The sequence below is a fragment of the Podarcis pityusensis genome (assembly GCF_964106645.2).
Source record: "Podarcis pityusensis genome assembly, chromosome: 4".
Classification (NCBI taxonomy): domain Eukaryota; kingdom Metazoa; phylum Chordata; class Lepidosauria; order Squamata; family Lacertidae; genus Podarcis; species Podarcis pityusensis.
Genome location: NC_138027.1, coordinates 13131286 through 13145018, shown reverse-complemented (window position 1 = coordinate 13145018; position 13733 = coordinate 13131286). Strand labels below are relative to the sequence as shown.

Sequence of the window (13733 nt, the reverse complement as noted above, 5' to 3'; positions counted from 1 at the left end):
AAAACACACATTTCGGGGCTCTGTGCGAGATCGTGGCCCTGAAAAAAGTGGGGGGTAATTGCACCGCTAGACCGTGCAAGATCATGAAACCCAAATGCTCACTGTTTTCTTGTGATTAAAAAAAGGGATGTCCCATTTTTCCCCAGGACATTTGCGGGGTATGAGATCTGTAAAGGTAAAGGTAAAGGGACCCCTGACCATTAGGTCCAGTCGTGGCCGACTCTGGGGTTGCGGTGCTCATCTCGCTTTATTGGCCGAGGGAGCTGGCGTACAGCTTCCGGGTCATGTGGCCAGCATAACTAAGCCGCTTCTGGTGAACCAGAGCAACACACGGAAACGCCATTTACCTTCCCGCTGGAGAGGTACCTATTTATCTACTTGCACTTTGACGGGCTTTTGAACTGCTAGGTTGGCAGGAGCAGGGACTGAGCAACGGGAGCTCACGCCGTCGCAGGGATTCGATCCGCTGACCTTCTGATCGGCAAGTCCTAGGCTCTGTGGTTTAACCCACAGCACCACCCATGTCCCTCAGTAGCACCTTAGAGACCAACTAAGTTTGTTATTGGTGTGAGCTTTTGTGTGCATGCACACTTCTTCAGATGCCATGCACATGAAAGCTCATACCAATAACAAACTTAGTTGGTCTTTAAGGTGCTACTGGAAGGATTTTTTTTAAATTTTGTTTCAACTACGGCAGACCAACATGGCTACCTACCTGTAACTAGAACTACAGCTCATTCAGTTTTTCTCAGATCTTCTGAACTTAAATTCAGTTCACTACATTTCTGCATCAGTTTGTGATTTCTTTTTTTCCTTTTTTTAAGTCCTAATGAAAATTTGCCTGCATTTTAAGAACATAGGATGAGGCCGATGGCCCATCTAGTCCAGCATCCTCTTCTCACATGGGCCAACCAGATGCCTGTGGGAAGCCTAAGAGCAGGAGACAAGCACAAGGGCTCTCTCCCCTCCTGCAGTTTCTAGCAACTGGTTTTCATAAGCATACAGCCTCCGACTGAGGAAGCAGAGCACAGGCATCATGGAAAGCCTTTACCTCCATGAATTTTTCTAAACCTCTTTTAAAACCATCCATGTTTTGTTTTTTTAAAAAATAATATTTTATTTTTTACCAACCACCAAAACACAAACAGTGAAACCCCCCCCCCCACAGGCAAGTCCTAGGCTCTATGGTTTAACCCACAGCGCCACCTGCGTCTCAGCCCTAATGAAAACAATATGAACATTTAAAAACAATGCCCCCCCTCATTCAAAACAGTTCAAATATTTGCATTCTTTGGGTGTTAATGGCATGTTCTGATTCCATGGCGCAACCCAGCCTCGGAGTGAACAAGCTATCATGTTTACACTGTCACCTGCTTTCAGTATTTTAATTTAAAGCTTCCGCAGAGCTCCTGTGAGAATCGGTTATGCTATTGAATGTAACCAGGGAGCAACCCGGGTTTCTGAGCAGATCAATATTACATGCCTTTATTACCGTGTGCGACGCTCCTTCCACCTGGAGCCTCATTAAAATCTGTGTAACCTTATGTGGCATGGAGTGTGTGCATGGGCACGAGAGTGTTTTTCTAGCTGTAGCAATTTGGAACCAACCCAACCTCCTGGGACGCAGCTTTTAGCCTCTTCTGTTGCTTTCCCTCAATATCAAGTGTGAAAATGTTTTTCAGACATTAGCAGGAAAGCTGGAGGATTGCATAGAATGAGGCAGCTGACGTTTTTGAAAATATAATTCCCGAAGACGGAAAATATAGTGATTAACCTCTTGCCACAAGGAACATATGGGGGAGGGGGGGGTTGAGAGAGAAGTTGTGAGGTAAAATAATGAAGCAAATACTTATAAGTGCGTATAAACATATGCTCTGAAAATGTGCAAGTTTATTATTATTGTTATTTTTAGAGCAAAGGAGAAACGGCAAAAGAATTAGGCCTCATCAAAAGGATCCTTTTCATTTTTCAGGCTTTGAAAATAAAGAATGACAGGCAGCTGTCATCCAGTTGGCCAAGAGGTTGCAGCTGCACTTGCAACAGCGCACAAATGATCAAACACGGATGAGCATTTTTTTATTTTTTATTTTTAAGATGGGCTTGTTTACAAACTGGCATGTGTAAGCAGCAGATGGACAACTTTATTAATAAGTTCGAGCTAATCTGAAACTTCAGTGTTTTCTCTTCCCACCCCCACCCCCCGCCTCCTTTGCAGTAAACATTTTCCAGCTGCTCCAGCAAACAATTTCTCTTGGGGGCGATTTTATAGTACTCTGTGTGATATTGGCTTCTGAGTGGCACAAGCAGGTTCTGTCATCTACAGCAGGGGTCGTCAATGCCAGCATCTTCCCCTGGCATCTGTGAAGCCTCTGAGCCCCCCTTCCATCAACTCCCCTTCGCTTGCCTTTAAGGTGGTGCAAATTTTGGCCTCGCTTAGGGTGCCGTTCTACTAAAGATAATGAACATTAAAAAACTTCCCTATACAGGGCTGCCTTTAGATGTCTTCTAAAGGTTGTATAGTTACTTATCTTCTTGGCTCTGGGGGTCGCATAACTCCATACCCCTCCAACATTTCTCCGATGAAAATAGGGACATCCTAAGCCTAGTGTAAAGGGTGGCGCTGTGGGTTAAACCACAGAGCCTAGGATTTGCCAATCAGAAGGTTGGCGGTTCGAATCCCCGCAACGGGGTGAGCTCCCGTTGCTTGGTCTCTGCTCCTGTCAGCTTAGCAGTTCGAAAGCAGGTCAAAATGCAAGCAGATAAATAGGTACCGCTCTGGTGGGAAGGTAAACGGCGTTTCCATGCGCTGCTCTGGTTTCGCCAGAAGCGGCTTAGTCATGCTGGCCACATGACCCGGAAGCTGTATGCCGTCTCCCTCAGCCAATAAAATGAGATGAGCACCGCAACCCCAGAGTCAGCCACGACTGGACCTAATGGTCAGGGGTCCTTTTACCTTTACCTTTTAAGCCTAGTGTATAAAATCCTCTTTGCCGTTTTAAGGATCTGGCCATTTTGACCTTATAATAAGGACAAATAGCTACTGGAAAATGGGTTTCTTTGGAGGTAGATTCAAGTATTGGAGAAAGAGGCAGAGCAGATTTTGACAGGGGAAAATAGCCTTTGTGTTTGCTTATGCTCAAAGAGGCTGTGGGTGGCACAGCAAAAGGGTCCCAAGGGGAAGGATTCTGTCCATATGCCCAGGTGGGGGCTAATGGGCCTCAGTTGGCATCATGGAGGAGTCACCCGTATTTGATGGGTGTCAAATGGGGATCCTTAACCCAAGACTGACCCTGATGGAGTTATCAGCCAGCAACCAGGTTGGCTGTTCCAGGACACAAACCCAATGCCTAAGCTGAAACCGCCTTACGTACAGTGGTGCCTCGCAAGACGAAATTAATCCGTTCCGCGAGTCTCTTCGTCTTGCGGTTTTTTCGTCTTGCGAAGCATGGCTATTAGCGGCTTAGCGGCTTAGCAGCTATTAGCGCCTTAGCGCCTTAGCGGCTATTAACGGCTTAGCGGCTTAGCGGCTATTAATGGCTTAGCGGCTATTAACGGCTTAGTGGCTTAGCGGCTTTAAGAAAAAGGAAACAAACTCGCAAGAACTCGCAAGACGTTTCGTCTTGCGAAGCAAGCCCATAGGGAAATTCGTCTTGCAGAACGACTCAAAAAACGGAAAACTATTTCGTCTTGCGCGTTTTTCGTCTTGCAAGGCATTCGTCTTGCGAGGTACCACTGTATCCATAAAGTTGTTATGTCATTCATTGCTTTCTGTGCCTCTATCCTCAACCTCAGGCTTACTGCAACTGGGCTCACTAATGATTTGTGCATTGAGCTCCTCTTCTATCTCCCACCAAAAGAGATCGGAATCTGCCATTGGTCCAGCTAATTCAGTGCTGTCTCCTTTGACTGGCAGTGGCTCTCCAGACAGGTGTCCTACTAGGAGATGCTGGGAGTAGAGCTTGGGACCTTCAGCATCCAAAACAGATGCTCTACCACTGAGCTATGCCACTCCTCCTAAAATATAATGTTTCTTGCTTTAGAAAAGAAACACCAAACTTCTCTGTCTCTTTCCAACTCTTGCCCCATTCCTCACTTTCCAGATAAAGTTCCGCCACGACTCCTCTGGGCTTGTTCCTCCCACAGATTCAATACAAATCACATAACTTTACCAAGCGCATCATCTGCTGGGATCTCTTTCCTTCCTTCCGCCCTTCAACATTTTCTATTTTGACATGTTATTTCCTTGCATCACAGATGTTTCTTCTGGTAGTCTGCGGGGAAGGAGGGGGAAGGAGGATGATGGGGATGGCAGATAATACAGAGAATATTCAAGACCGTGTTATTTTATGAAAAGCGTAGTTCAGCTGTGGCCGGCGTATTCCCAGATGATGGGTGTTTTTGAGAAATCTTTCCATGCCACAAAGGAATTGCATGAGTCCACCGGCATCAGATATAGCTGGGATTGGCGACTGGCTGACCTAAGTTCAGACTCTGCCATCAGACAGGAGTGAGCCAGCAGTAAATCACACTGCCCAAGTTGGAGTTAGCTCTTTATTAGCAAGAACATTATCTGCACAGGCTTGGCTGAATATCAGGCCTGATGAGCACAGCAGCTCATCCTCTGTAGGTCTTGCCCCACAAATCAGTTGCCAAGATTGAAAGTTCCCGTCTCCCACAGTGTCTAAGTTCCCATCTCTCCAGGGCTTTCCCCAAGCAATCAGAGACTGTGCCTGCATGAAGCCAACCTCTCCTCTGCCCTCTTCATGCCTTTTCTGGTACTAGGAGACAAGGGAGGGGGTAGCTTGTTGCAGCAGGAAGGTAAGACACCAGTGACTCTACACCAGCCTGACTCAGCTTTGCCTCTTGGCCTCCCTCATCCTGCTTCTGAACGTTTCTCTGTCATAGATTCTCCCTTCTCAGCAAGCCCAACTCTCCCTTCTCAGCAAGCCCTCTTCCCCTTCCCTCTTCTCCCTCTGACCACTCATTGTGTCTCATCACCAGTCCTGGGGCTTTGAGCCTTCTTCCCTTGGGGGTTCCCTAGCTGTCGCCTCCCACCCTTCGTCTGCACCCAACCAGTCCATGACACCCTCTGGGAGATTCTGTAGATGTTGAACATGCCAACAATAGATTCCCCTGTTCAAGAAAAAGTCTTGTGGCACCCTAAATTTGTGATGGTGTAAGCTTTCATGAACTTGAGCCCAGTTCATAAATTCTATGCAGTCGATGGGCAAATTCATCTGACTGTGCTTTTTGCTTGCTGCTTAGTAAATTACTCCCTGTTCTATTCCATAGGACGTGTCTTTGTCCTATGGAATAGAACAGGGAGTAATTTACTAAGCAGCAAGCAAAAAGCACAGCCAGACGATGCTGTTTTCAAGGTATTTAGTGTGACAGACCTGCGTTCAAAGCGGCAAGTGTAAGAATTATAGTCAGCACAACAATTTCTATTGTTTGGGGTTTTTTTTTAAGTGACCTAGTTAACTGCCCTGTTCCATGCATCTTCATTTCCTAGGTACTCTTTGTGCTTTAGAACTTTTCTCTCCAGATTTTCTGCTATTGTTAGCAGAGGGAACCTGTAAGACACTCCCTTGTCACCCCCACCTTTTCTTTCCATTCTCTCAAAAACCCCATCTCCTCCTCTTCTGCGAAGGAAATTCAGGAAGCCAGAGAAGATTGTTGAGTGAACAATATATACCACTGACAGACAGATGATATTGAATAACTGCCTTCATCTGAATCAGCCTACTGGCTCAGCTTGTATTAACTCTGCTTCTTCAGACCTTACAGAGTAGGCATGGGAGATTTGTGGCCCACTAGCTGTCATTGGGTTGATGGAGTCTTCAGTCTGTTTTTGAATTCTCAATTAACATCCAGCAACATCTGGAGGGCTGCAGGTTCCTGATCCCTATTATAAAGTGTAGATCCAGGGTATGCTTTGAAGGCATTTGATGTTACCGCTTTGCTAAAGCCATCCTTATTCAGATGGGAGACCACCTGGAAATCATGATGGAAGATGGTATATATAAATGGTATATATAAATGCAAGCAAATAAATAATGTACAGACATATTTCTGTTATATCATTGTCATCTTCAGTAAGAATGTAAACAGAGCCTCTGCTTATTCAGATGAATGGCCAATTTAGTTTTTTTACTGTTGCCAATCAAATGCCTCCAGGATGCCCCAATGCAGGGTGTGGAAGCAATAAATCCGCTCTACTTCCCAGTGGGGAGGAGTTGCGGTGGACTGCATGGCCACCCACTCCCCTCCGGGGTGGGGGGACTTAGTCCCCCATTGCCTGGGGAATCCTGGCCATGTCAGAGCCTGGCCAGTCAATGCGCTGGCTGGGGGGGGGGGGAGTGGCCGGGATCATTTAAACTGAGGCGCGAGTCGGAGAGCTTCCTTTTTGGGTCACTTCCTCAATCAACTGCCCTCCCTCCCTATTTTGCAGGTTTTAGGCACTGGCCTTGCTATGGACCTTGGTTGGTCGCCGTTGAGGGGCCTGGTAGGAATTTTTCCACTTGGCAAATTGGCACTGGCCATGTGGTTTTTGCCCACCTCGTAGCAATCGTCACAACTTTGTTAGGGTTGTGGTTAGGCATTGTTTGACCTTGTGATGGGGGAGGGGATGTGTGGCCATCACCTGCCCCTCCAAGTTTAAGGGTATTCCGTTAAAGGAATCTGGGGGTGTTAATCTTGTCCGAAGTTAGGGGCTAGGGCCATGACACGACTCCAACAGGAACACCAGGGGGAGCTTGAGTTGGTCTGCATCAACAGGGCTCCCCCTTCCAGTGGTTTACCCTTACCGGACTTCCTGCGCATCGGGCAGGAGTCAGATATAGTCGGGTCCATTCAATGCCTAAGCCAATACTGCTCACATTCTATAATCTATAAAGTTGTGGCCAAAATTTGCCCAGTAACATTAACCTAATATCTGTGTCCTTGTGTGTGTTATTTCTCAGCGAGGGGGTGGCTTCGGGGCCTTGACACGCAACTTTATTGTCAAATATAACACTTACAGTTGCTTTTACAGTTCTGGAGGCCTACGCACACCAATCTAGTGTCTAGGCTGCTATTCCCAGGTCCATGCTCTATGGAGCAGATGCAGAAACTAGGGACCACTCCTCCTTCCCCTGACATGCTGCCTGCCTGCAGCCAGAGACTATGCCTGCTTGGAAACTTCTTCTGCTCATCCCTTTTCCATCCCCTCCTGGTTCTGGGAGAGCGTGGTGCAGGAGAGGGTGGGGAAGCATCTAGCCCTCTTCACTTGCCTGACCTGTTAGTATTTCATGCCTCCGATGCTGCAGATGAGATTGGTGTAAATCACACACCTGTCTGGGCAGAGTGTGGGAACGGAAGACAGTCTTATCTCTTCTGCTGTATGTACTATTGTACTGTACTTTTGCTTTTACTTGTTCCTGTTTCTTCTCTCAGAGCTGGAGAGAGAGGGTGCCATGATTCCTTTGTCTATACATTAAGGGTAAAGGGACCCCTGACCATTAGGTCCGGTGATGGCTGACTCTGGGGTTGCGGCGCTCATCTTGCTTTATTGGCCAAGGTAGCCGGCGTACAGCTTCCGGGTCATGTGGCCAGCATGACTAAGCCACTTCTGGCGAACCAGAGCAGCGCATGGAAATGCCTTTTACCTTCCCGCCGGAGTGGTACCTATTTATCTACTTGCACTTTGATGTGTTTTCGAACTGCTAGGTTGGCAGGAGCAGGGACCGAGCAACGGGAGCTCACCCCATCACAGGGATTCAAACTGCCAACCTTCTGATCGGCAAGTCCTAGGCTCTGTGGTTTAACCCACAGCACCACCCACGTCCTTTGTGTGTACATAGTGTGTAAATAAATACGTAGATTAACTCTAGGATATCTCACCCTTCTTGATGTGTTATGCTAGAAGATTAGTGTGCATATATTTTTTGATATATGTTTATATGTTGCTGAAGCGCTCTGGAGAAGAAGGGAAATGCCTTTTCCAGCGCTGTGCATACCGGAGGATGCTCGGAGTTCAAAGGCTGCAGAAGGGGCACCCCAGGGTGTTTTCCAACATGTCCTGCCTCTTCTTCCTCTTCCTCCAGCTCTGACACATCTCCTGCCTCTGCCTCCTGGCCAGTACAGGTCCCCACAGACCACTGCCCCCCTCTCCCGAGTCAGACTCCAGCCCTACTTCCCCCGAGGGCACACTTGTTAGTCTCTGACAAGTTGTAAACCCAGCAGTGAACAATTCTCAAACACGGAAGAGCCTTGCTGGATCCAAATACTGGCCCCTCTAGTGCCCTGTTCTGGTTCTCAACCTTTTTCGAATGCTGGACTAAATGGATTTTTCATCTGATCAAGCAGCACTTCTCTTACGACGTTCTTCTTCTGAATTATTTGAGCAGCGTGTAGTTGGAGACCGGCTTCCATGCCGCTTCGCTCATCTGCTAAAATGACAATTCCAGGGTGACGTCAAATGGGATCTTGGGACACACCTCTCAGGTTATGTTCTGCTGGCTCACGGAGGTGTTCTGTACCTTGCCTTCCAGCATTTAATCGGCACTCCTGGCCGTTCTGCTCATTTCCCTTCATCTCTAGCTGCTAACAATTCAGTCTCATCTCCAGCTCTTGCATAAATGAAAGATTAATCAAGCTTGTGCAAATTAAATCATGATTAATCCAAGCAAGTGCTATGTAGCTCTTGTGCTTTGACTCATGACCCAGGTTCTCAAAAACTGCCAGTTCAGTTTCCAGACGGCTTGCTTTAATTTTCCTCCTCTGCGAGGTGATGATTGTGTCAAGTACGCTGCGTTGCCAAACATTCCTTATATATCTACTTCCCTCATGCAACAAAAGCACTTTTTTGTATGTGTGTCTTTGAATCAAATAACTCTCTGCTTCTGGGGTGGGGATGTGTGCCAAAACTAGCTATTACACTGAGTGGAAATGTCTCCCGAAAAATGCTTAGCTTGTGCAAATTCTCACCTATTTCCCCGACCCCGTTGAGTTCCATTTCACCCTTGGCCGCTGCATCTTCTTCCTTTCCTTATTAATCACACATGTGATCTCAACCAGTCAGGGATCTCACAATGAATGGGGTGCTGTCATGACATAGCCAATCAGGCGGTTTGCATGATGATGTCACCAAGGCCAAGCGAAGTTAATTGAGAGCAGTGTTTTCCTCAGGAATCCCCTGACTGACAGAGAGGTCAAGTGAGAGCAGTTTAAATGAAGAAGATAACTGTGGGGGTTTTTTTCTTCCAAGGACTGCAAGAAGAAGAAAAAAGGAAGGGGGGGAAAATACATTTTTCATACTGTTAAAAAAAAAAAACAGCAGGAAGAAAGTTTGGACCAACCTTTTGTTTCTCTATGGTGGTGGGTGAGCCTGGCTGAAATTCCTGCTACAAAAAGTGATGTACCAAGTATTTATTTGGCCCAAATGGAGCAGAAGTCTTGCCAATGCTTTGTTATCTGCAACTGAAACACCTTGCCATCATCACAGCTCATTTGGTCCTAGAGAGGTTAGGGATGCATGTCTATGTCACATTCAGTAGCATCTTAGTAAAGGTAAAGGTCCAGTCACGGACGACTCTGGGGTTGTGGCGCTCATCTCGCTTTACTGGCCGAGGGAGCCGGTGTACAGCTTCTGGGTCATGTGGCCAGCATGAATAAGCCGTTTCTGGCGAACAAGAGCAGCACACGGAAACGCCGTTTACCTTCCTGCCAGAGTGGTACCTATTTATCTACTTGCACTTTAATGTGCTTTTGAACTGCTAGGTTGGCAGGAGCAGGGACTGAGCAACGGGAGCTCACCCCGTCGCGGGCATTCGAACTGCCGACCTTCTGATCGGCAAGCCCTAGGCTCTGTGGTTTAACCCACAGCGCCACCCGTGTCCCTCAGTAGTACCTTAGAGACCAGCTAAGTTTGTTATTGGTATGAGCTTTTGTGTGCATGCACACTTCTTCAGATGCCATGCACACGAAAGCTCATACCAATAACAAACTTAGCTGGTCTGTAAGGTGCTGCTGGAAGGAATTTTTTTAGTTTGTTTCAACTACGGCAGACCAACATGGCTACCACCTGTAAGTAGAACTATGTCCCATCTAGTTTTTCTCAGATCTTCTGAACTTAAATTCAGTTCACTACATTTCTGCATTAGTTTGTGATTATTATTTTTTAAGTCCTAATGAAAATTTGTCTGCATTTTGAGAACATAGGATCAGGCCGATGGCCCATCTAGTCCAGCATCCTGTTCTCACAGGGGCCAACTAGATGCCTGTGGGAAGCCTGAAAGCAGGAGACAAGCTCAAGGGCTCTCTCCCCTCCTGCAGTTTCTAGCAACTGGTTTTCATAAGCATACAGCCTTCGACTGAGGAAGCAGAGCACAGGCACCATGGATAGTCTTTACGTCCATGAATTTGTCTAAACCTCTTTTAAAACCATCCATGTTGATGGTCATCACAGCCTCCTTTTGGAGCAAGTTCCATAATTTAACAGCTTTTTTTGGGATGTTCGTGAGATCTAGCGTTATGAGAGCACTTTCCACTTTCTCCATGCTGCACATAATTATTTCAACTTATGTCACCTGTTACATGTCTTCTCACTAAACTAAAAAGTCCCAAACGCTGCAAGCTTTCCTCAAAGGGGAGCCACTCCACCCCCTTAATAATTTTGCCATTTTTTTGAACCTTTTCTAACTCTGCAATGACCTTTCTGTGGTGAGGCGTCCAGAACTGTACACAGTATTCCAAAGGTGGTTCCCCCATAGATTTGCGTTGTGATTTACAGTGGTACCTTGGTTACATATGCTTCAGGTTACAAATGCTTCAGGTTACAGACTCTGCTAACCCAGAAATAGTACCTCGGGTTAATAACTTTGCTTCAGGATGAGAACAGAAATTGTGCTCCGGCGGCACGGCGGCAGCAGGAGGCCCCATTAGCTAAAGTGGTGCTTCAGGTGAAGAACAGTTTCAGGTTAAGAACGGACCTCCGGAACGAATTAAGTACTTAACTCGAGGTACCACTGTAGGCAGTTTTATTTTCAGTTTGTTTCCTTTGCCTCTCTCACAGTTGCTGCACACTAGATCGACACCCTCACTGAGCTGTCCACTAGTGTGTGTATTTCTCCCAATACACATCTTTTGCAAGAAATTCTCAGCAACACAGTGCATTTCTGCATGTTATATTCACTGATATGATGTGCATTCCTCCTAATATACACATTTTCTTTGGTTGGAGAATTGGACTTGGGTCCTTCTGGAGAAGTACACATTGAAGACCTGGGATAGCTCAGTTGGTAGTACAGTGGACGCTTGGGTTGTGAACGTGATCCGTGCGGGATGCACGTTCGCAACCCGCAGCGTCCGCAACCTGCAGCGGTGCATCTGTGCACACGCGGGTTGCAATTCGGCGCTTCTGCGCATGCGCAAAGTGCGATTTAGCGCTTCTGTGCATGCATGACTGCCGAAACCCAGAAGTAACCTGTTCCGGTACTTCCGGGTTTTGGCGGTCCGTAACCTGAAAAATTGCAACCTGAAGCGTCTGTAACCCGAGGTATGACTGTACATGAAACTCTTTATCTCAGGGTTGTGGGTTTGAGCCCCATGTTGGGTGAAAGAATCCTGCATTTCAGGGGGCTGGACTAGATGACATTTGTGGTCCCTTCCAACTCTACAATTCTGTGGTTCAATGGGTAGCTGTGTTTCAGCTAACATATTGTTTGGGGAAGTGCAAATTAGATAGGTTCGCATTAAAAAGCAAGCTGAACCAACAGCTGTTCATGCCAAGTACAGGCAGCAGTTGGGAAAACCTTGACAGCAAGGTAGGGCACTGGCCAGAACTTTCAGTGGCTGCGGTTGTTGTCAGCAAGACCTGCATAGATCTTCGCTCCTTTCCCCCATGGCAAGTAGGGGCACAGTCAGTGATGGAAAATGAGCAGACCTTGGCGATTTTCTTCTTTTCAAGTTGCATGCATATATTGCCTTGCGCATCATTTGCAGACTCTTCAGAGCGTGGGCCCTTCCTCTGAGAGCAAGCACAGCCTGGCCTTGTAGCAGGAGCACGCCATGCGGAACACCCCCAGGAGTCATGTAAAAGGGATCTGGCCCCCAGCCTGAAGTCGCCAGCTGTCTGCTGCCTTGCAATGCGGGATAAACTGGAATGAAAAATAATATTTGTAAATCCACATTGGTAAACGGCTGACCTGGCAGCTACGAAGGCATTTGACGTTTCCCTTTAGCAATATCAAAATACCTTCAGTAGCCTCCCAACTGCCCCCTTCTCTCCTTTCTTCTTCTTCTGCCCCAAAGCAACATGATGTCAACTACCAAGGAAGGCTGCAGACTATGATCTGGATTCTAAATATCAGCAGTGGGCACTTGCCTCCAGGGACCTCGAAAAGGTGAGTGGAGGTTCATCTGTCAGGGTGAAAGGGGTGCTGTCCCAACTGTTGGGATGCGTCTGGGGAGACGGGGGCAATTGGCAGGCCCCCAGCTGGCTCCAGCCCACCAGCCAGCAGCCGGGTGAACTCTGGTTCTCAGAACAGCATCAAAACTGCGACTCAAGCCTCAGAGACCTTTAGAGACTGAGCACGCAAGATAGCAGAGATAAGAACTCTTTGCAACAGAAGTAGCGGACAGAGGCATAAGGTAAAAGGACCCCTGACCATTAGGTCCAGTCGTGACCGACTATGGGGTTGCAGCTCTCATTTTGCTTTATTGGCCGAGGGAGCCGGTGACTAAGCCACTTCTGGCGAACCAGAGCAGTGCACAGAAATGCTGTTTACTTTCCCACCGGAGTGGTACCTATTTATCTACTTGCACTTTGACGTGCTTTCGAACTGCTAGGTTGGCAGGAGCAGGGACCGAGCAACGGGAGCTCACCCCGTCGTGGGGATTCGAACAGTCGACCTTCTGATCGGCAAGTCCTGGGCTCTGTGGTTTAACCCACAGCGCCACCCGCATCCCGGACAGAGGCATATGTAAGCATATTTACAAGCATTTATTCAGCATCAGGACAAAGGGAAAACATGTCTGCTTCCTTTCGTGTCCGAGCAAACAGCATAGGCAAAAGCTATATACAACGGAAGTTCCCAGCAGACTGTGCTGGAAGTAAACAGACATGTGACATACAACAACTCCACACGCCTGTTCTGAAGATGGAACGGAACTATATCCTAACATCAACAACGTCAGCCCACATTCAGCCTTCTGCCAACTTTCTTGCTTACAACCAGTTAGGAAGTGGTGCTGCCTGTCAGTTTCCTCCTTACTCTCAGTGCTGCCCATGTAGAACTCAGCAAGGAGAAGGCTAGGAACCAGACCAGAATCATATGAGCTTGCTTTCTCCTGCTCCGGAACCTAGGACCAGAACCAATGGATTCACATTCCAAGAGAGGAGATTATGACTCAACATCAATAAGAACTTTCTGAAGCTGTTTGACAGTGGAACAGTCTCCTTCAGGAAGTGGTGGACTCTCCTGCTTGGAGGTATCTAAGCAATGGTTGGATGGCCATATGCCCTGGATGCTTTAGCTGAGATTCCTCCATTGCAGGGGGTTGTATCTTGGGTTCCTTCCGATTCTATGACTCCATAAGTTGGCTCTGTCTACCATTGGCTCTGGCTCCACCTACTGTTGTGCTTCCTCCCTTCCACCCAATCCGACAGGCGTCATCTGGGAGGTAGAGTCAAAGCCTGCTTTCTCTTGCCAATGCACTATAAGGCTCCCATTGGAGAAGCCCCTGCCAAGTCA

General features: G+C 47.4%; 1 protein-coding gene and 1 long non-coding RNA gene across 7 annotated transcripts in view; one reads left to right on the top strand and one right to left on the bottom strand.

Annotated features, from left to right (window-relative positions):
* The window catches only part of DLG2 (discs large MAGUK scaffold protein 2), a gene marked incomplete at its 3' end in the record, with an annotated part of 818053 nt that overhangs the window by 71913 nt on the left and 732407 nt on the right, over positions 1-13733 (top strand). The gene's annotated exons all lie outside the window — the stretch shown is intronic.
* Positions 5491-13322, bottom strand: LOC308475435. The gene is made up of 4 exons (XR_013985190.1): positions 13182-13322; positions 11924-12137; positions 8968-9249; positions 5491-5994 (listed from the first exon to the last, which is right to left on the bottom strand). It is a non-coding gene; the product is annotated as an uncharacterized lncRNA (long non-coding RNA).